This window comes from Hemitrygon akajei, chromosome 21 (genome assembly GCF_048418815.1).
Source record: "Hemitrygon akajei chromosome 21, sHemAka1.3, whole genome shotgun sequence".
In the NCBI taxonomy this organism is placed as follows: Eukaryota; Metazoa; Chordata; class Chondrichthyes; order Myliobatiformes; family Dasyatidae; genus Hemitrygon; species Hemitrygon akajei.
Window position 1 is genome coordinate 8,641,155 of NC_133144.1, and position 20,982 is coordinate 8,662,136.

The window sequence follows — 20,982 nt, forward strand, 5'->3', positions numbered from 1 at the left end:
GCTATCATGCACAGAGTTCTCCTCTCCAGGGTCAGTCCACGGGTATACTCCCTAATCAGGGACCTGCCGACCTACCAAGGGGCACTGGACGACCTCAAAAGACAGTACCTGCGGCCGGTGAACACCGTCTACACAAGACATCGCTTAGCGACATGGCGGCAGCGGGCTGGATAGTTGAGCGTTGAATTTGTCCGGGCCCTACAGACACTCGTGCGGGCATGCGATTGCAGGGGACTGACGGTGGAACAGCATGTGGAGCTCCAGGTATGAGACGCCTTCGTTACGGGGATCAGGTCAGTGTACGTGCGCCAGCGGCTGCTGGAAAACGCCGGTCTTACCTTACAGTCGGCGATCGAGCTGGCTAACACACTGGAGGCTGCTCTGCACAACGCTGACGCTGTCCAGCCGCGTGATCTCCCGCCGGTCCCATGGACGCTGCAGACCCCGCCACCCGATGGCAAATCGACCACAGCTGCTGCCAGTCATGAGCCCATGAAGTCCCCACAATCGACCACGGCTGTTGCCAGTCGCAAGTCCGCGCAATGTTACTTCTGCGGACTTGAAAAGCTCCCCTGAAAATGCTGCCCGGTCCGAGAAGCTACCTGCTCCAGCTGCGGAAAGAAGGGCCATTTCGCCAAGGCCTGTAAGTCTAAACCACGAGCGGGGTCGAGCAGCGCCGCGTGCGAGACATGGGGTCACCATCTTGGTCACCGCCATCTTGCCTGTCCGCCTCGTGCGAGGCATGGGGGTGGCCATCTTGGTTGCCGCCATCTTGCCTGCCCGCCACGTGCGAGGCATGGGGGCGGCCATCTTTGTTGGCGCCACCTCACCCCGCCTCTGACCCATGGGTGCTTATGGGGCACCAAGACGGCGATTCAACTCTGGCCTCCGTAACCCTCGACCAAAGCACCCCACACCAGCTTGCAAGGTCAATGATGGACATCCTGGTGGAGGGGCACAGGTCTAGCTGCCTGTTTGACACGGGCAGCACTGAGAGTTTTATTCACCCGGACACGGTGCAACGCTGCGGACTCGTGACACGGCCAGTAAGCCAGAGGGTCACCATGGTTTCTGGGTCGCATACAACAGACATCTGGGGGGGTCGTGTAGCAACATTGGTGGTGCAGGGCACAGAGTATCGGGACTTTGCGTTACTGGTCATGCCTTAACTGTGTGCCCCTGTGCTATTGGGGCTCGATTTCCAGAGCCACCTGAAAAGTGTGACAATGGAGTTTGACGGGCCCCTCCCAACAATCACTGTCAGAAATCCTCAGTTTTGTGGGGCTTCGTCATATACCCCGCTACTGCCCCCACACACACATCAACCCGCACATCCCACCCAGCACCATGCCAACAGCCGCGCTACTGACACCACTTGCAGCCTCTCCACCCTCAAGATCCCTCCCCCACCACTGTTCGCCAACCTGACCCCCGACTGTAAACCTGTGGCAACTAAAAGCAGGAGGTACAGCGCGGGGGACAGGGCCTTCTTTCAGTCAGAGGTGCAGCGGCTGCTCAGGGAGGGGATCATTGAGCCAAGCACAAGTCTTTGGAGGGCCCAGGTGATCGTTGTTCGGACAGGGCAGAAAAATAGGATGGTCGTGGACTATAGCCAGACCATCAATAGGTTCACGCAGCTTGACGCGTACCCCCTACCCCGCATCGCGGATATGGTCAATCAGATAGCTCAGTACAAGGTGTACTCGACCATAGACTTGAAATCCACTTATCACCAGCTCCCCATCCGCCCGGAGGACAGCCCCTACACTGCCTTCGAGGCGGGCGGCAGGCTCTATCACTTCCTGCGCGTCCCCTTCGGTGTCACAAATGGTGTCTCTGACTTCCAGAGGGAAATGGACCGGATGGTGGACCAGTGCCAACCTGTAGGCCACATTTCCCTATCTGGATAATATCACCATCTGTGGTCACAACTGGTCGGATCACGACTCCACCTCCAATGATTTTTCCAAGCGGCCAAAGCTCTTAACCTTACCTATAACAGGGACAAGTGTGTGTTTGGAACCACCTGACTTGCTATTCTTGGGTATGTCGTGGAGAACAGGGTCATTGGCCCTGATCCCGACCGTATGCGCCCCCTGTTGGAACTCCCTCTTCCCACCACCCTCAGAGCCCTCAAACGGTGCCTGGGCTTCTTTTCCTATTACGCCCAATGGATCCCTCATTACACAGACAAGGCCCGCCCCCTGGTCAAGTCTACCACATTTCCCCTCTCAGCCGAGGCCCGCGTGGCCTTCAGCCACATTAAAGGGGACATTGCCAAAGCAACAATTCATGCGGTGGACGAGACCATTCCCTTCCAAGTAGAGAGTGACGCCTCCAACTTCGCGCTGGCTGCTACCCTCAATCAGGAAGGCAGGCCAGTAGCATTCTTCTCTCGTACCCTTCAAGGCCCTGAAATTCGGCACTTCGCAGTGGAGAAAGAAGCCCAGGCCATAGTGGAAGCTATCAGGCACTGGAGGCACTATCTCACCGGCAAAAGGTTCACTTTGCTGACTGACCAGCATTCAGTTGCGTTCATGTACAGCAACCAACAGCGGGGCAAAATCAAAAATGATAAAATTTTGCAGTGGAGAATGGAACTCTCCACCTACAACTATGCCACGGCAGCTCGACCAGCTATACGCCCTCCATGTAGATCTTTGCCACCCGGGGGTCACCCGATTTTACCATTTCGTGAAAGCCCGGAACCTGCTGTACTCCCTTGAGGACATCAGGATGATGACCAGGGACTGCCAAGTCTGTGCTGAGTGCAAACCGCACTTCTACCGTCCTGAAAAGGCGCAACTTATCAAGGCCACCCGCCCCTTTGTGCGACTGAGTGTTGACTTTAAGGGCCCCCTTCCCTCCACCAACTGCAATGTCTACTTTCTCAACATTATTGACGCGTACTCGCGGTTCCCCTTTGCCACCCCTGCCCCGAAACCACTGCCACGTCCATCATAAAAGCCCTGCGCCAGCTCTTCACTCTGTTCGGATATCCCTGCTAGATCCACAGTGATAGAGGGTCCTCCTTTATGAGTGACGAGCTGCGTCAGTACCTGCTGGCTAGGGGCATTGCTACTAGTAGGACCACGAGCTATAATCCCCGGGGAAATGGACAGGTGGAGAGGGAGGATGCCACGGTGTGGAAGGCCACACTTTTAGCCCTTGTCAAAGGGATTGCTGGTCTCTCGCTGGCAGGAGGTCCTCCCCGAGGCACTCCACTCCATCCGCTCCCTGTCATGCACGTCCACCAATGCCACCCCTCATGAGCGACTCTTCTTTTCCCAGGAAGTCTGCCACTGGGACCACCCTACCAGCTTGGCTGACATCCCCAGGGCCAGTGCTGATCTGGAAACATGTGAGGAGCAATAAATACTCCCCGATGGTCGAGAGGGTTCACCTACTTCATGCGAACCCTGTATGCCTACGTGGTCTTACCTGATGGGCGGGAGGACACGGTCTCCGTCCGTGACCTGGCGCCCGCAGGAGCAGCAGACCCCCACCCTGAACACTCCACGGTGACTATGAACCCTGTACCCACCGACGTATATACCCATGAGACACCGCGCACACCAAGCCCTACACAGACACCACATGACACTCCCATACCGGGCACGACACACACGTGTGTGGGATTACTGATGCCTAATGGGCTGGCACCTCAAGTCAGGCCGGAGCCAGCACAACCACCGTCACCGGTGCAATCACAACCGACACCGGTGCAATCACAACCGACACCGGTGCAATCACAACCGACACTGGTGCAATCACCACCGACACTGGTGCAATCACAACCGTCACCGGTGCAATCACAACCGACACCGGTGCAATCACAACCGTCACCGGTGCAATCACAACCGACACCGGTGCAATCACAACCGACACCGGTGCAATCACAACTGACACCGGTGCATTCACAACCGTCACCGGTGCAATCACAACCGACACCGGTGCAATCACCACCGACACTGGTGCAATCACCACCGACACCGGTGCAATCACCACCGACACCGGTGCAATCACCACCGACACTGGTGCAATCACCACCGACACCGGTGCAGTCACAACCGTCACCGGTGCAATCACCACCGACACCGGTGCAATCACCACCGACACCGGTGCAGTCACAACCGTCACCGGTGCAATCACAACCGACACCGGTGCAATCACAACCGACACCGGTGCAATCACCACCGACACCGGTGCAGTCACAACCGTCACCGGTGCAATCACCACTGACACCGGTGCAATCACCACCGACACCGGTGCAATCACAACCGACACCGGTGCAATCACAACCGACACCGGTGCAATCACAACCGTCACCGGTGCAATCACCACCGACACCGGTGCAGTCACAACCGTCACCGGTGCAATCACCACCGACACCGGTGCAATCACCACCGACACTGGTGCAGTCACAACCGTCACCGGTGCAATCACAACCGTCACCGGTGCGATCACAACCGACACCGGTGCGATCACAACCGTCACCGGTGCAATCACAACCGACACCGGTGCAATCACCACCGTCACCAGTGCAATCACAACCGACACCGGTGCAATCACCACCGACACCGGTGCAGTCACAACCGTCACCGGTGCAATCACCACTGACACCGGTGCAATCACCACCGACACCGGTGCAATCACAACCGACACCGGTGCAATCACAACCGACACCGGTGCAATCACAACCGTCACCGGTGCAATCACCACCGACACCGGTGCAGTCACAACCGTCACCGGTGCAATCACCACCGACACTGGTGCAGTCACAACCGTCACCGGTGCAATCACAACCGTCACCGGTGCGATCACAACCGACACCGGTGCGATCACAACCGTCACCGGTGCAATCACAACCGACACCGGTGCAATCACCACCGACACCGGTGCAATCACAACCGTCACCGGTGCAATCACCACCGACACCGGTGCAGTCACAACCGTCACCGGTGCAATCACAACCGTCACCGGTGCAATCACCACCGTCACCGGTGCAATCACAACCGTCACCGGTGCAATCACAACCGTCACCGGTGCAATCACCACCGTCACCGGTGCAATCACAACCGACACCGGTGCAATCACCACCGACACCGGTGCAATCACAGCCGTCACCGGTGCAATCACAACCGTCACCAGTGCAATCACAGCCGTCACCGGTGCAATCACAACCGTCACCGGTGCAATCACCACCGACACCGGTGCAATCACCACCGACACCGGTGCAATCACAACCGACACCGGTGCAATCACAACCGACACCGGTGCAATCACAACCGTCACCGGTGCAATCACCACCGACACTGGTGCAGTCACAACCGTCACCGGTGCAATCACCACCGACACCGGTGCAATCACCACCGACACCGGTGCAGTCACAACCGTCACCGGTGCAATCACAACCGTCACCGGTGCGATCACAACCGACACCGGTGCGATCACAACCGTCACCGGTGCGATCACAACCGTCACCGGTGCGATCACCACCGACACCGGTGCAATCACCACCGACACCGGTGCAATCACAACCGTCACCGGTGCAATCACCACCGACACTGGTGCAGTCACAACCGTCACCGGTGCAATCACAACCGTCACCGGTGCAATCACCACCGTCACCGGTGCAATCACAACCGTCACCGGTGCAATCACAACCGTCACCGGTGCAATCACCACCGTCACCGGTGCAATCACAACCGACACCGGTGCAATCACCACCGACACCGGTGCAATCACAGCCGTCACCGGTGCAATCACAACCGTCACCAGTGCAATCACAGCCGTCACCGGTGCAATCACAACCGTCACCGGTGCAATCACCACCGGTGCTACGTAAATCGCAGTGACGGACTCAACCGCCTGATAGACTTGACCTGTAAATATACTTGTCAGAAACTTCGCCCCGTGGCGACTCTCTCTTTTAAAACAAAGGGGGGGTGAATGTGGTGAACTACATATACCTGTCTGGACACGGCCCTCTGCTGACTGCTCCTGTGGCTCCTCCCACAGACCCCAGTATAAAGGCGGTTGGAGGCACTGCTCCCCCCTCAGTCTCCAGGATGTTGTGTGGTGGTCTCTTGCAGCTAATAAAAGCCCATCGTTCGCCTCCCGTCTCCGAGAGTTATTGATGGTGCATCAAAGCCAACTGCCCCTTCCTCCATCTCTTCAGTTCGATTCCCACCCCCAACAATTCTAGTTTAAACTTTCCGCAATAGCCTTAGCAAACCTCCCTGCCAGGATATTGGTCCCCCTCGAATTCAATTCCAACCCGTCCTTTTGGTACAGGTCATGCCCCAGTGATCCAGAAATTTGAATCCCTGCTCCAATCCCTCAGCCACACATTTACCCTCCACCTCACTCTATTCCTATACTCACTGTTACGTGGCACAGGCAGTGATCCTGAGATTACTACCTTTGAGGTCCTGCTTCTCGACTTCCTCCCTAGCTCCCTCTAGTCTGTTTTCAGAATCTCCTCCCTTTTCCTGCCTATGTCATTGGTACCACAACCTCTGGCTGTTCTCCTTCCCACTTCAGGATATCAGGGACTCGATCAGAAACATCCCGGACCCTGGCACCTGGGAAGCAAACAACCATCCTGGGTCCAGGGAATCACCTGTCTGACCCCCTATTATTACTGCTGCCTTCTTCCATTCCCTACCCTTCTGAACCACAGGGCCAGACTCTGTGCCAGAGGCACAGCCACTGTTGCGTCCCCCAGGTAGGCCCCCCTGCCCCCTCCACCCCCAACAGTACTGAAACAGGAGTACCTTTTGTTAAGAGGGACAGCCACAGGGGTACTCTCTAGTATCTGACTCTTCCCCTTCCCTCTCCTGACTGTGACCCACTTACCTGTCTCCTGTGGTCCTGGGGTGACTACCTGCCTGTAGCTCCTCTCTATCAACTCTTCACTCTCCCTGACCAGACGAAGGTGATTGAGCTGCATCTCCAGTTCCCTAACACGGTCCCTAAGGAGCTGCAGCTCGATACGGCTGGCGCAGATGTGGCCGTCCGGGAGGTTGGGAATCTCCCGGATTTCCCACATTCAACACCCAGTATAGAGTACAGACACACTTCCTGCTTCTATTCTTCACAGTAATCTACCTCGCCTCGACCCAGTGTTGCCCAAACCCTGTTGAGCCAAAGCCCTCCTACTCTGTCTCAGTCTATCTTTAACCCTGTTCCTCACTGGTCTTACGCCTCCAGCAACACTTCTTTACAGCTGCACGGACCAGCCATTGCTCTTGGTCTGAAAACTGTGCTGCACTTGATAACATATAACCATATAACAATTACAGCACGGAAACAGGCCACCTTGGCCCTTCTAGTCCGTGCCGAAATGCTTTAATGCTTTTTTTTGGTAATATGCATACTATGAATATTTAGAATAAAATTAAACCATCACATACATTGGATCTTATTTATAATGAAATACGGTACAACAAAGAATATCTTCCACGTTTCATAAACTTTTTCTTGCCTGTCATTATTACAAATCCATGTCTATAAACACTGTCCAGATTAATTTTGCATCCAGAAGAAAGCTACATCTTAATGCTCATTAGATCAACCAAACGTCTGGTCTGTTTCTGGATTTACTACTGATTGAACTCATAAGACTGAATCCACGTTTGCAGTCAGCACTAGAAGATTGAAAAGTCCTAATGATGTCAACAAAAATTGAGCTTGTCAAATTCTTTGCTTCTAAGCACGCAGTTCAATATAGCTGTGAGTGTCTTAATTGAACCAGTCTTAACTTTCTCAGAAATGACAAATTTGAAATCCCAGTATTGCTGTGCTATTTTTGAGGCTGTATCCGGTATAAAAGAAAACTCCACCTGCGCAGCAACAGAAGCCACGTGCACAGGAGCATTTCTGCTACTCCGCAGCCGCGCAGCCACGCAGTTCAGAGGAAAGCGTCCAGGATCGGTGAGTTGTCAGCAGGTTCATTTGCGGGCAGGAGGAACGAGCTCTGATGATCTCCTGGGTTCATGAATCAGTGAGACCCGAGCTCGAGGCCCTGCCATTGGCAGGTCGGGAGTTCAATGCCGTGATCAGTGAGTCCTTGCGGTTGGTACCGAGAATTGAATCGGAGGTCCGGAAGTCGAGGCCTGTTGGTCAAAGCTCCCAGTCTGCAGATCTCTGGGGAAGTGAAAGACCAAAGACTGTGAGTTGATTCTGACTCTGCTGGAGGCCGACGGCCAAAGAAGATGAGTTGGCCTGGAGTAAGAGGACTGTGTCCATGCATGGGTGGGAGGGAGAAACAGTGGTTGTTTTGTTTTGTGTTCTGGGGTGTTCCACCGTATGCTATGTTGACACCAGAATGGGTGGTTAAAGCAAACAACACATTTCATTGTATGTTTTGATGCTCATGTGATAAATAATCTTGAATTTTGCCAGTCTTGATCTGATTATGATCTTTAGTAGATTCTTAACCCTTTCAACCCCACAGATTGTTAGGCCTCCGACCAAATTCAACACCAAATATAATCGACAATCTATTAAAATAAACTAGCAATTAAACACCTAAAAGATAACCTTAAAGAGGAATATAAAAAAAACAATGTTCATAGTTTTGTTACCCTGTTTCATCCTAAGCTCCCTTCTAACGTCCCCTCTCCCTTTGTCAGTCTTCACTGAAAATGTGCCACAGGTGGGCGTGGTGGTGAAGAATGTGCGTGGCACTCTGGCCTACGTCAGCCAGGCCATAGACTATAGGAGTTAGAAAGCTATGCTCCAGCAATACAAGACAGTAGTAAGGCTGCACTTGTATTAAGTACTGTTTTGGTTATCCTGTTTACAAGATTGCTTAATGTCATTTCCAGCACACAAGTGTAAAGGAGATAGTTACTCCAAATCTGATACAGCACAAAAAACACAGTAAGATAAAAAAACACAATAATAATAGAAAGCACAATAAATATAAATCCGTAAGATAGCTTAACTACATACTGAAGATTGATTGAGATTGATTGTCTGTCTATAAAGTGACGCTTGGTACAGGAGTGTCTGTACATAAGGTGACTGACAGGAAATGATATGGTGGCTGGGGGTGTGGAGGGGTGGGTTAGTTGATCGGGTGGATGCTATGCAGCCTCCTTCCTGATGGGAGTGGGACAAACACTCCATGAGCAGATGGGTCATAATGCTGGAAAGAATGCAGAGAAGATTTACAAGAATTTTGCTGGTGCTCAAAAGCCCAAATTACAGGGAGAGGTTGTGCATGCCAGGATTTATTCCTTGGAAAACAGGAGGCTGAAAGAGTAGGTGGCCTTATAGAGGTGTATCAAATCATGAGAGCATCGATAGGGTGGATGCACAGACCGGGAAAAGACAATCAAGAATTAGTAGGGATAGGTTTAAGGTGAGAGGGAAAAGATTTAAAATAATCAGAATCGGCTTTATTGCCACTGACACATGTTGTGAAATCTGTTGCTTTGAGACAGTAGTATAGTAAAAGGCATAAAAAAAATAAATTACGAACGAAAAGTGCAGAAGTGGACCATTCTGATGGCGCAGGGGAAGAAGTTTGTTTCCAAAATACTGCGGGTGTGTCTTCAGGCTCCTGTACTGCCTCCCTGGTGCTAATAATGTGAAGAGGGCATTTCCCAGATGGTTTTGTAACCTATCAAATATGAAAAGGCCTAGATAGAGTGGATGTGGAGAGGATGTTTCCCACAGTGAGTCCAGGACCAGAGGGCACAGCCTGAAAATACAAGGACCTCCCTTTGGAACAAGGATGAGGAGGGATTCTTTTAGTCAGAGGGTGGTGAATCTGTGGTATTTATTGTCATGGACAACTGTGAAGGCCAAGTCCAGAGGCAGGGTGAAGTCAAGATGGCGGAAAATGGTGACTCCTTTGCTTGCATCTTCGGAAATAGCTCCATTTCTATCTTTGATATCTCTTTTTCCTTTTCAAGGTTCTTTTGAAGACCCTGACCTGGAGTTACACTCTGACTTTGATTCTTTGTGGGAATGGGATCCACTCTCAGGGCCTCACACCCGGCCGCTTTTGTAATATCCAAAGGATTCGGCCTGGAAGACCAGTGCGCCTTCAGGCTTCCAGAAGTTTATGGCTCTTGAGTTATCTGTTATGTCTCCCCTCTCGTTCTGAAACGGGACACCTCCTTTTCCTTTATTAGGGAGAGAGAGAGCAGTGCTATGTTGAATCACCGGGTGAACGAGTAGTCTTTGGGGTACCGTAAGCCTGAGTCTTTGCCGATGCCTGAGTGCTCGGCACAGGGTGCCGATGCTGGTGGGGGAGGGTCATTGCCTTTCTGCTGTTTATGCGTGGGAGGGGGGAGCCGGGGGAGGGGGCTTTGGGGTTCTATCCTTTTAACTGCCATTCATTCTTTGGGGCACTCCTCTGTTTTCGTGGATGGTTGTGAAGAAAAAGAATTTCAGGATGTGTATTGTATACATTCTCGGACATTAAATGTACTTACTTAAGGGTGAAGTTGATAGGTACTTAATTAGTAAGGGTGTGAAAATTTACAGGGAGAAGGGAGGGGAAAGGGGTTGAGAGGGAAAATAAATCAGTCATGATGGAATGGCAGAGCAGACGATGGGCCAAATGGCCTAATTCTGCTCCTATATCTTATGGTCTTATGATCAAAGGGTCTGCCTCGATGGTCTATCACTCCACGATTCTAATCTCAGCCATTTAATTTCTTCCCCTCTGTCACCACGTTGTGCTATTCAGTTTGTTGAGGAGCTGGCGGCATACCCTCCCCCCGTGGCAGTATCTATTCCGGCTTCCTGCCACTTGACATGTTTCCCGGAGACAGTTCCCAGGAAACTGGCGTCTCAGACGCTGGCACTTCTGTTCTTGCGAGGAGTAAGGAGAGCCAGGCACTCCTGCTGCAGCTGGGAACATCTCTTTATCTGTTCAGAAAACATGTTTCACCGTGCTGCTTCAGTGCATGCTGAACCGATTTAACATCAAATAAAAATATTTACAAGATTTCCTTAAAAAGAATATTTGTCTCTCTGCCTGATGGCTCAGATGTTGAGTAACTGAGCCATGTAGACTAGCATTTCACAGAATTCACTCCCAACTCATGTCAAGAAGGATAAATCACAGCTGGCTGATAATGGTAACATGGAACAGAACCATAGAGTCTGTCTCATCACTCCAAAATTATATTTTATTTATTTAGACATACAGTCTTTCTGAGCTGCACTTCCCAGCAACCCATCCGTTTAACCCTAGCCTAATCAGAGGACAATTTACAATGAGCTCTAATCTACTCACTGATAAGTCTCGGACTGTGGGAGGAAACCCGGGCCCCCGGAGGAAACCACGCAGTCACGGGGAGAACATACGGACTCCTTACAGACAACACCGGAACCGAACTCCGAACGGCAGAGGGGTCTGAGCTGCTACAGCGTCGCACTAACCACCCGCCACTGGGCTGTCCATGTCAGCCTCAGCATCGACAGCGCTCTTTGTGGGGAGAGAGCTTCAGATTGTTTCCGCTCTCTGTGTGATGGGCTGTTCCCTGACATCGGCCCAGAATGGTTTGGAAACGCGCATTTCCTTGTCAACTTGCGACCGTCAGCTAAGGGAAATAAACTCTCTCTAACCACCTTCGGAATCAGATTTATTATCACTGGCATAAATTCATTGTTTCACAGCAGCAGTACATTGCGATACATAATGTTTATTCATTTATTTAAAGATATGGTGCAGAACAGGCCCTCTGGCCCAACAAGCCACCCCACCCAGCAGCCTAATCACAGGACAAGGGTACTTGGTCCTCAAACTCCTAATGAAACTCCTGCATATCACTGGTGCGCCTTCTTCATGATGGCCCAGCATAGACCCTCAGAGATGTTGACACTCAGGATCTTGATCATTGCTGATCCCTCGGTGGAGTGAGTGGGTGACTCTCAGTCTCCAGGATGCAGTATGGTGGTCACTCACTGCTTGTTCCTTCTTCCAGTCAATAAAAGCTGATACCTCGCTTTTACGTCTCAGAGTGAGTTATTGATGATGCATCACAGGGGTATCAAAAACAAAAGGGAAGGAGTTAAGATGAGAGGAATTATTTTTAAAGGGAATCTGAGGGGAAAGACGTTTTAATGCAGAGATTTGTTGACATCTAGAACGTGCCACCAGAGAGGGTGATTAAATCAGATACAATCACTATATTTCAGAGGCAGTTAGTCAAACTTCAAATGTTCAAAGTAAATTTATTATCAAAGTACATTTTCTTGTGGGCATTCACAGTAAATAAAAAGCAACAACAGCGAATCGAGGAAAAGCCACACACAAGACAGCCAAAGGCAATGTGCAGAAAGACAGCAAACTGCAAACACAAAAAGAGAAAATAAATAATCAATGAGTATCGAGAACATGAGGTGAGTCCATTGGCTGTGGGAACAGTTCAATGATGGAGCACACAAAGTTGAGTGAACTTATCCCCTCAAGTTCAAGAGGGGATAATACCTGTTCCTGAAGCTGGTGGTGTGAGTCCTGAGCTTTCTTGACCTTCTTCCTGATGACAGCAGTGAGAAGAGACATATGAATGGGTAAGGAACAAATCTAAAGCAGGCTCCAACACCCCCAGCTCTAGATCCAGCTCGGACCGAGATCCTGACCCTCTCCAGACCAGGGTCGTTATTACTGCCGCTGGGTCCTACCGCTCGTCTTAGTCCTCTACTACCCCCTATTCTCCCTGCAACTCCCAACCTTCCCTCCACCCCTCATCTCCCCTCCATTCCTCTGATCCCTCATCCTCCCCTCAGCCCACTCTCCCTGAACATCCCAAACCCCTTCTCCCTCCTGAGACCTCCCACTCTTTACCCTCCTCTGACCCCAGCCCCAACCCTTGCTGTGACTTCACCATCCCCTCTGACCTTCCCCTCTCTGAGGCAGAGTGTTCTGTGCTTAGCAAGGGCCTCACTTTTGTGCCACATCTCAGTGTGTTCCGTGCCCGGCATGATGCTGAACTCTTCTTCCGTTGCTTACGTCTCCGAGCCTACTACTTTAACAAGGATTCCCCTCCCCCTATTGATGACCCCTTCTCCCATCTTTAACCCTCCTCCTCCTGATGGACACCCCCACAGGGCTTTCTACCTGCACTCGATCTTTTCATCTCCAACTGTCACCGAGACATCAACCATCTCAACTTCACCACTCCTCTCTCCTGTTCCAACCTCACTCCCACTGAATGCACTGCCCTCCACTCTCTCCACACTAATCCTAACCTCACTATCAAACCCGCAGACAAAGGTGGTGCAGTAGTTGTCCAGCGGACGGACCTCTACCTCACTGAGGCCAAACGGCAGCTCTCTGACACCTCCTCGTACTTACCCCTGGAACAGGACCCCACCAAAAAACATCAAACCATTGTCTCCCGTACCATCACTGCCCTTATCAACTCCGGAGACCTTCCATCCTCAGCCAAAAAACTCATAATCCCCACACCCCGCACAGCTCGGTTTTACCTCCTCCCCAAGATCCACAAGCCTGACTGTCCTGGTAAGACCCAAAGTTTCAGCCTGCTCCTGCCCACCAAACTTGTATCTGCCTACCTGGACTCTACCTTGTTACCCATAGTTCAGTCCCTCCCCACCTGCATCCGAGATACATCCCATGCCCTCCACCTCTTCAATAACTTCCAGTTCCCCGGTCCCAACTGCTTCATTTTCACCATGGATGTCCAATCCTTACACTTCCATTCCCCATCAGGAAGGCCTCAAAGCCCTCCACTACTTTCTTGACAATAGACCTCACCAGTTCCCCAACACCACCACACTCCTCTGGTTGGCGGAACTGGTACTCACACTTAATAACTTCTCTTTCAGCTCTTCCCACTTTCTTCAGACCAAGGGTGTAGCTATGGGCACTCTCATGGGCCCCAGCTATGCCTGCCTCTTTGTGGGTTATGTGGAACAGTCTATGCTCCAAATCTATACTGGTACCACTCCCCAACTTTTCCTTCGATACATTGACGACTACATTGGTGCTGCTTCCTGCACCCATGCTGAGCTCGTCAATTTCATCAACTTTGCCTCTAACTTTCACCCAGCCCTTAAATTCACTTGGTCCATCTTCTCTCTCCTTTCCCGTTCTCTCGGTCTCCATCTCTGGAGACAGACTGTCCACTGACATCTTCTATAAACCCACTGACTCTCATAACTACCTCGACTATACCTCTTTCCACCCTGCCACCCTGTTCCCAGTTCCTCCGTCTCCGCCGCATCTGCTCCCAGGATGAGGTTTTCCGTTCCAGGACATCTCAACTGTCCTCTTTCTTTAAGGATCGTGGATTCCCTTCTGCCATCAACAATGATGCCCTCACCCACATCTCCTCCATTTCCTGCACTTCAGCCCTTAACCCATCCTCCCGTCTCCACAACAGGGACCGAGTTCCCCTTGTCCTCACCTATCACCCCACCAGCCTCCGGATCCAGCACATTATCCTCCGCAACTTCCACCACCTTTAACAGGACCCCACCACCCAGCACATCTTTCCCTCCCTACCCCTCTCAGCTTTTCGCAGGGATCGTTCCCTCCGCGACTACCTGGTCCACACGTCCCTCCCCACAGGTCTCCTACCTGACACTTATCCCTGCAAGCGTAAGTGCCACACCTGTCCCTACACCTCCTCTCTTACCACCAGTCAGGGCCCCAAACAGTCCTTCCAGGTGAGGCAACACTTCACTTGTGAGTCTGTTGGGGTCATCTATTGCCTCCTCTACATCAGCGAGACCCGACGCGGATTGGGGGATCGCTTCGTCGAGCACATCCGCCACATCTGCCATGATGAGGCCAAACTCAGGTTGGACGAGCAGCACCTCAAATACCGTCTGGGTAGTCTCCAGCCCCTTGGCATGAACATTGAATTCTCCAACTTCCAGTAATTCCCTCCCTCTCCCTTCCCCCATCCCGGTTTCACTCTGCCTCCTCCTCCACCAGCTGCCTATCACCTCTCTCATGATTCTGCCTTCCTCTGCCACCCATAGTGTTTTCCCCTTACATTCCTTCTTCACCTCTCCTGTCTATCCCCTCCCTGCTTCCCCTCCCCCACCCCTCGATCTTTCCCCTTACTGGTTTTTCACCTGGCACCTACCAGCCTTCTCCTTCCCACCCTCCCCCACCTTCTTTATAGGGCCCCTGCCCCCTCCCTCTTCAGTCCTGACGAATGGTCTCGTCCCAAAACGTTGACTGTTGGTTTCCACAGAGGCTGCCCAACCTGCTGAGTTCCTCCAGCTTGTTGTATGTGTTGCTTTGACCACAGCATCTGCAGTGTACTTTATGTAGGCAAATGTGATTGGTGTAAATGGGCAGAAGGGTCAGCATAAACATGATGGGCCAAATGACCCATTTCTGTGTTGTACAACTCTGATCATTAACAGTACCCAGTGGAATTGGACAGTGAACCATGATACACCAGACTAACCCCAACACCAACATCCTTTTGCACTTAATAAAACAATCGTCAAGCATCAGATTTAATGTCTCATCCTGAAAGAACTTCAGAGCAAAAGTTCAAAGTAAATTTATTTTCAAAGCACATCTACATGACCATATACAACCCTGAGATTCATTGTTTGCATGCATACTCAATAAATAGAATAATAACCAGAATAGAATCAATGAAAGGCCACTCCAACTTACACATTCAACCGGTTTGCAAAGGACAACAAACTGTGCAATTAGACAAAAGAAAGAAACAACAATAATAATAAATAAATAAGCAATAAATATTGAGAACATGAGATGAAGAGTCCTTGAAAGTGGGAACAGTTCACTGACAGGGTGAGTGAATTTGAGTGAAGTTATAATTTGGCTCAAGAGCCCGATGGTTGAGGGGTAATAATTGTTCCTGAGCCTGGTGGTGTGAGGGCTGAGGCTCCTGTACCATCTTCCTGATGGCAGCAGTGAGAGGAGAGCCTGGCCTGGGGGGGTCCCTGATGATTGATTCAGCTTTCCTGCGGCACATCATAGGTGGCAAACTCTTTCCCCGTGATAGAATGGGCTGTATCCGTTATTTTTTGGAGGAATTTTTGTTCAATGAGTGTTCCCATACCAGGCTGTGATCCACCACACATCTATAGAGGTTTGTCAAAGCTTTAGGTGTCATGCAGACTCCTAAGGAACTAGAGGTGCTGCTGTGCTTTCTTTGTAATTGCACAGGGCACAGGACAGATCCTCCAAAATAATAACACCAAGGAATTTAAAGTTGCTGACCCTCTCCATCTCTGATCCTCCGATGAGGGCTGCCTCACGGACCTCTGAATAATCAGAATCCAACTCCTTTCAGTACAGCCACCTAACTGTTCCATGGAGCTATACAAGAACAGCACCTCATGGAACTGCACCCGTGAAACGACCCCCTTTGGCCCTGCACAGTGAGGCACCCATGGAACATCACAGTACTGGCGGCAATGTAGCAGCACCGAGAGAATCACACGCCCACAGCAGCCCTGGAGCCCCGCTCACCCTCTCAGTCAGAAATATGTTCACAATATTGAGAGAGCACACAATACTGATTGAACAACTTGCCCACGTACAACGTCTCTCTGGGCATTTTATAACATGTGCAGATTGTTGAACCCACAGTACTCTATGGGAGTAGCATAAAACTCCATGCCTAGAGGACATTGCTTTAAGGTGAGGGAAAGCCTAAAGGAAATTTAGGAGGCAAGTTATTTTTATCTATTCACTGGCAGGGGAACTGGTGGAAACAGATACGATGTGATGTTTTAGACAGCGGATAGAAGGAGATCCACCACGTCAGGCAGATGGGATTAGATTGGATTGGCATCAGCAACAGCACAGATGTGATGGGCTGAAGGGTTTGTTCCTCTGCTGTACTGCTCTGTGTTCAATGAGGAAGGCCATAACCTTTCAGAACCCTCCTAGTAAAATAGAAAGCCACATCCATCGTCAAGGACCTCGCGTCCAGGCTGCGCTCTCTCCGTTGGGCAGGAGATGCGGAAGCCTTCAGTTCCAAAGCACCAGGTTCAGAAACAGTTTTTACCCTACAGCCATCAGGCTCCTGAACCAGTGTGGAACAGTTCACTCACCTCAATCTGAACTCATTCCACAACCTACAGACTCACTCTCAGGAACACTACAAGTCATGTTCTCAGTATTAAATATAGAAACACAACTTGGCTGCTTTTGAAGAGCAAACACGAGGAAATCTGCAGATGCTGGAAATTCAAACAACACACACAAAATGCTGGTGGAACACAGCAGGCCAGGCAGCATCTATAAAGGAGAAGCACTGTCGACGTTTCGGGCCAAGACCCTTCGTCAGGACTACCTGAAAGGAAAGATAGTAAGAGATTTGAAAGTAGTGGGGGGAGGGGGAAATGCGAAATGATAGGAGAAGACCGGAGGGGGTGGGGTGAAGCTAAGAGCTGGAAAGATGATTGGCTAAAGGGATACAGAGCTGGAGAAGGGAAAGGATCATGGGACGGGAGGCCTCGGGAGAAAGAAAGGGGGAGGGGGGTAAAGCACCAGAGGGAGATGGAGAACAGGCAAACAACTAAATATCAAACACGAGGAAATTGACTTCTCTAACTTCCGTTAATGTCCCTCCTCCCCTTCTTACCCCATCCCTGACATATTTAGTTATTTGCCTGTTCTCCATCTCCCTCTGGTGCTCCCCTCCCCCTTTCTTTCTCCATAAGCCTTCTGCCCCATGATCCTTTCCCTTCTCCAGCTCTGTATCACTTTCGCCAATCACCTTTCCAGCTCTTAGCTTCCTCCCACCCCCTCCGGTCTTCTCCTATCATTTCGCATTTTCCCCCTCCCCCCACTACTTTCAAATCTCTTAGTATCTTTCCTTTCAGTTAGTCCTGACGAAGGGTCTCGGCCCGAAAAGTCGACAGTGCTTTTCCTTATGGATGCTGCCTGGCCTGCTGTGTTCCACCAGCATTTTGTGTGTGTTGTTTGCCTGCTTTTGAAAATTGTTTCCGTATCAGTCTTTACTTCGGTATAGTTTTTCATAAATTCTATTGTATGTCTTTGTTTTCCTGTAAATGCCCACAAGAAAATGAGTCTCGAGTACATGGAGATGCATATATATTTTGATGATAAATTTACTTTGACTCTGACTTTGACTTTGAAAAGCTAATCCTCTAACAACTAATAAAAATTCAGATCTTTCCTTATTTTTGATTATTTCTTAATTAAGGTGAAACATCTAATGTTCATTGTTATCCAAAGCTTAAGCTGGTATTCATTGAATGTACTAAGATCAGAGGAAGACTTGGAAACACATGCCTGAGGTCTGGACCTTCCTGGAGACATATCATACACTACTTGTCCTGTTGCAATATGCTCACTATCCCTACTTGACTGAAGTCCTCTGATTAGCCTCCAAGCAGCTTCTGGTCGGAGGACTTACCTTTTTCAGTCTGGTTTCATTTAAGCAAAGGTATACTTAGTTCAGAAGCAGGGCAGCAGAGATTCACCATGAATAGGACCACAAGTCATAGGAGTATAGTCTGACCATTTGGCCCATCGAATCTACTCTGCTGTTCTATCATGGCTGATCTATTTTCCGTCTCAACTCCATTCTCCTGCCTTCTCCCTGTAACCTTTGATGCCCTGACTAGTCAAGAACCTATCAACCTCTGGTTTAAATATACCCAGAAACTTGGCCCCCACAGATTGACTTGAATTCCACGGACTTACAACTAAAGAAATTGTCCTCATCTCTATTCTAAAGGGATATTCTGAGGCTGTGCCCTCTGATCCTAGACTCACCCTCTATTGGAAATATCCTCTCCACAACAGCTCTACCTAGGCCTTTCGACGTTTGATAGGTTTTATTGTGATCTCCTTCATTCTTCTAAACTCCAGTGAGAACAGGCCGAAAGCCATCCTCATATGTTAACCCTTTCATTCACGTGAACCTCTTCTGCATCCTCTCCTTCCCAATAAGCAGAGGAGGAATTTCTTCTGTCAGAGGGTTGTGAATTGTTGTCACTAAGTATGTTCACGAGTGAGAAAGGTTGACCTTTAGCCTATTGAGAGTCAATGATTTGGGGATAAAACATGAATAAAGACAGCTGGCCAGTTTAAATTAGCAATGCAGGCTCGAGGGACAGAATGGGTGATTTTGGCTCCAATATATTTTTTTATTTCCTATTTAGTTTTCTACAATGTTTGTAGCACTCCATTCTGTGTACACCTGCCTAATTGGAGGCCTCTTCTGGTCCATCACTTCCCTTTCAGTAGATTTGGCTTGAGTAGAGAGGTAATGTTCATTAATTGGTTCAATGTCCATTCAGAAATCCATCGGCCATGTGAGGAACCTATTCCTAAAACCCTGAATGTGTGTTTTCAGGTTGCTATACCACCTCTTTGCTCGTAGCAATGAGAAGAACTATAAACAAATAGTTAAGAACTTGATTAAATTCTCTGTTGATCTTCATATATTTGTACAGTCTGATGTTAGTTGTGACCTGGAGCCAACCTTATCCAACAGTCAACTGGTTAGCACATGAGGACACAAGAAAACAGAAGCAAGAGTAGGTCACCTTGATGCTGTAGCCTGCCCCTTCCACATCTCATCTCCTCTGGGGTGTTGTGGGTGTTGTGGATAGTCAGGAGGGCTGTCAGAGGTTTCAGTGGGACATTGATAGGATACAGAACTGGGCTGAGAAGTGGCAGATGGAGTTCAACCCAGATAATTGTGAAGTGGCTCGTTTCAGTAGGTCAAATCTGAAGACAGAACATAGTATTAATGGTAAGACTCTTGGTAATGTGGAGGATCAGTGAAATCTTGGGGTCCATATCCATAAGACATTCAAAGCGTAGGTTGACGGTGTTGTTAAGAAGGCATATGGTGTGTTGGCATTCATCAATCATGGCATTGAGTTCAAGAGCCGTGAGGTAATGTTACAGGTATACAAGACCTTAGTCAGACCCCACTTGGAGTACTGTGTTCAGTTCTGATCACTTCATTACAGGAAGGATGTGGATACTATAGAGAGAGTGCAGAGGAGATTTACAAGATGTTACATGGATTGGAGAGCATGCCTTATGAGAATAGGTTGCATGAACTTTGCCTTTTCTCCTTGGAGCAACAGAGGATGAGAGGTGACCTGATAGAGGTGTATAAGATGATGAGAGGCATTGACCATGTGGATAGCCAGAGGCTTTTTCCCAGGGCTGAAATAGCTAACATGAGGGGCATTGTTTTAAGGTGCTTGGCCCTAGGTACAAGGGGAACATCAGAGGTAAGTTTCTCACGCAGAGAGTGGTGTGTGTGTGGAATAAACTGCCAGCAAAGGTGGTAGAGACGGATACAATAGGGTCTTTTAAGAGACTCTTAGATAGGTACATGGAGCTTAGAAAAATAGAGGGTTATGCAGTAGGGAAATTCTAGGCAGTTTCTAGAGTAGGTTACATGGTTGGTACAACATTGTGGGCCAAAGGGCCTGTAATGTGCTGGAGATTTCTATGTTCTATGTTCCATGACATGCCAAGTCCCTATAGCCCACAATTCCTTAATCTTTCAAAACTTTATGAACCACCTCCTTAACTAGCAGCAATGATCGAGTTTGATAGGTGCAAAGATTCATCAGCCTCATGCACCTTTCCAGCGACATGGTTGTGGGAGGGACAGGACTGGCTGCTCAGTGTTCCTGGGTTTTGTTGTTCTAGACGTGATGGATAGTGTTGTCACAGTGCAGGAGTTTAACATCTCCAGTACTGATCGGAACTTCCCTAATTCAAGAGACTAAGTTGAAGCGGGACTCCTTCTGTGATCCGAGAGAGCTTTTGAAACAGTATGTGGAGAGTCCAACTAGGGGAGAAAAATATTGCAGGGAGTTTTGGGGAATGCACCAGACCAGGTGACAAACCTGATAGCGAGTGAATATTTTGTGAATTTCATCCACAACCCATTATGTTTTAAGACAGTCATGAGTAAGAAAAAAATTGGCTCTTCTGAAAAACATTAAAGAGGATAAATCCCCAGGGCCTCAAGGCATATCTAT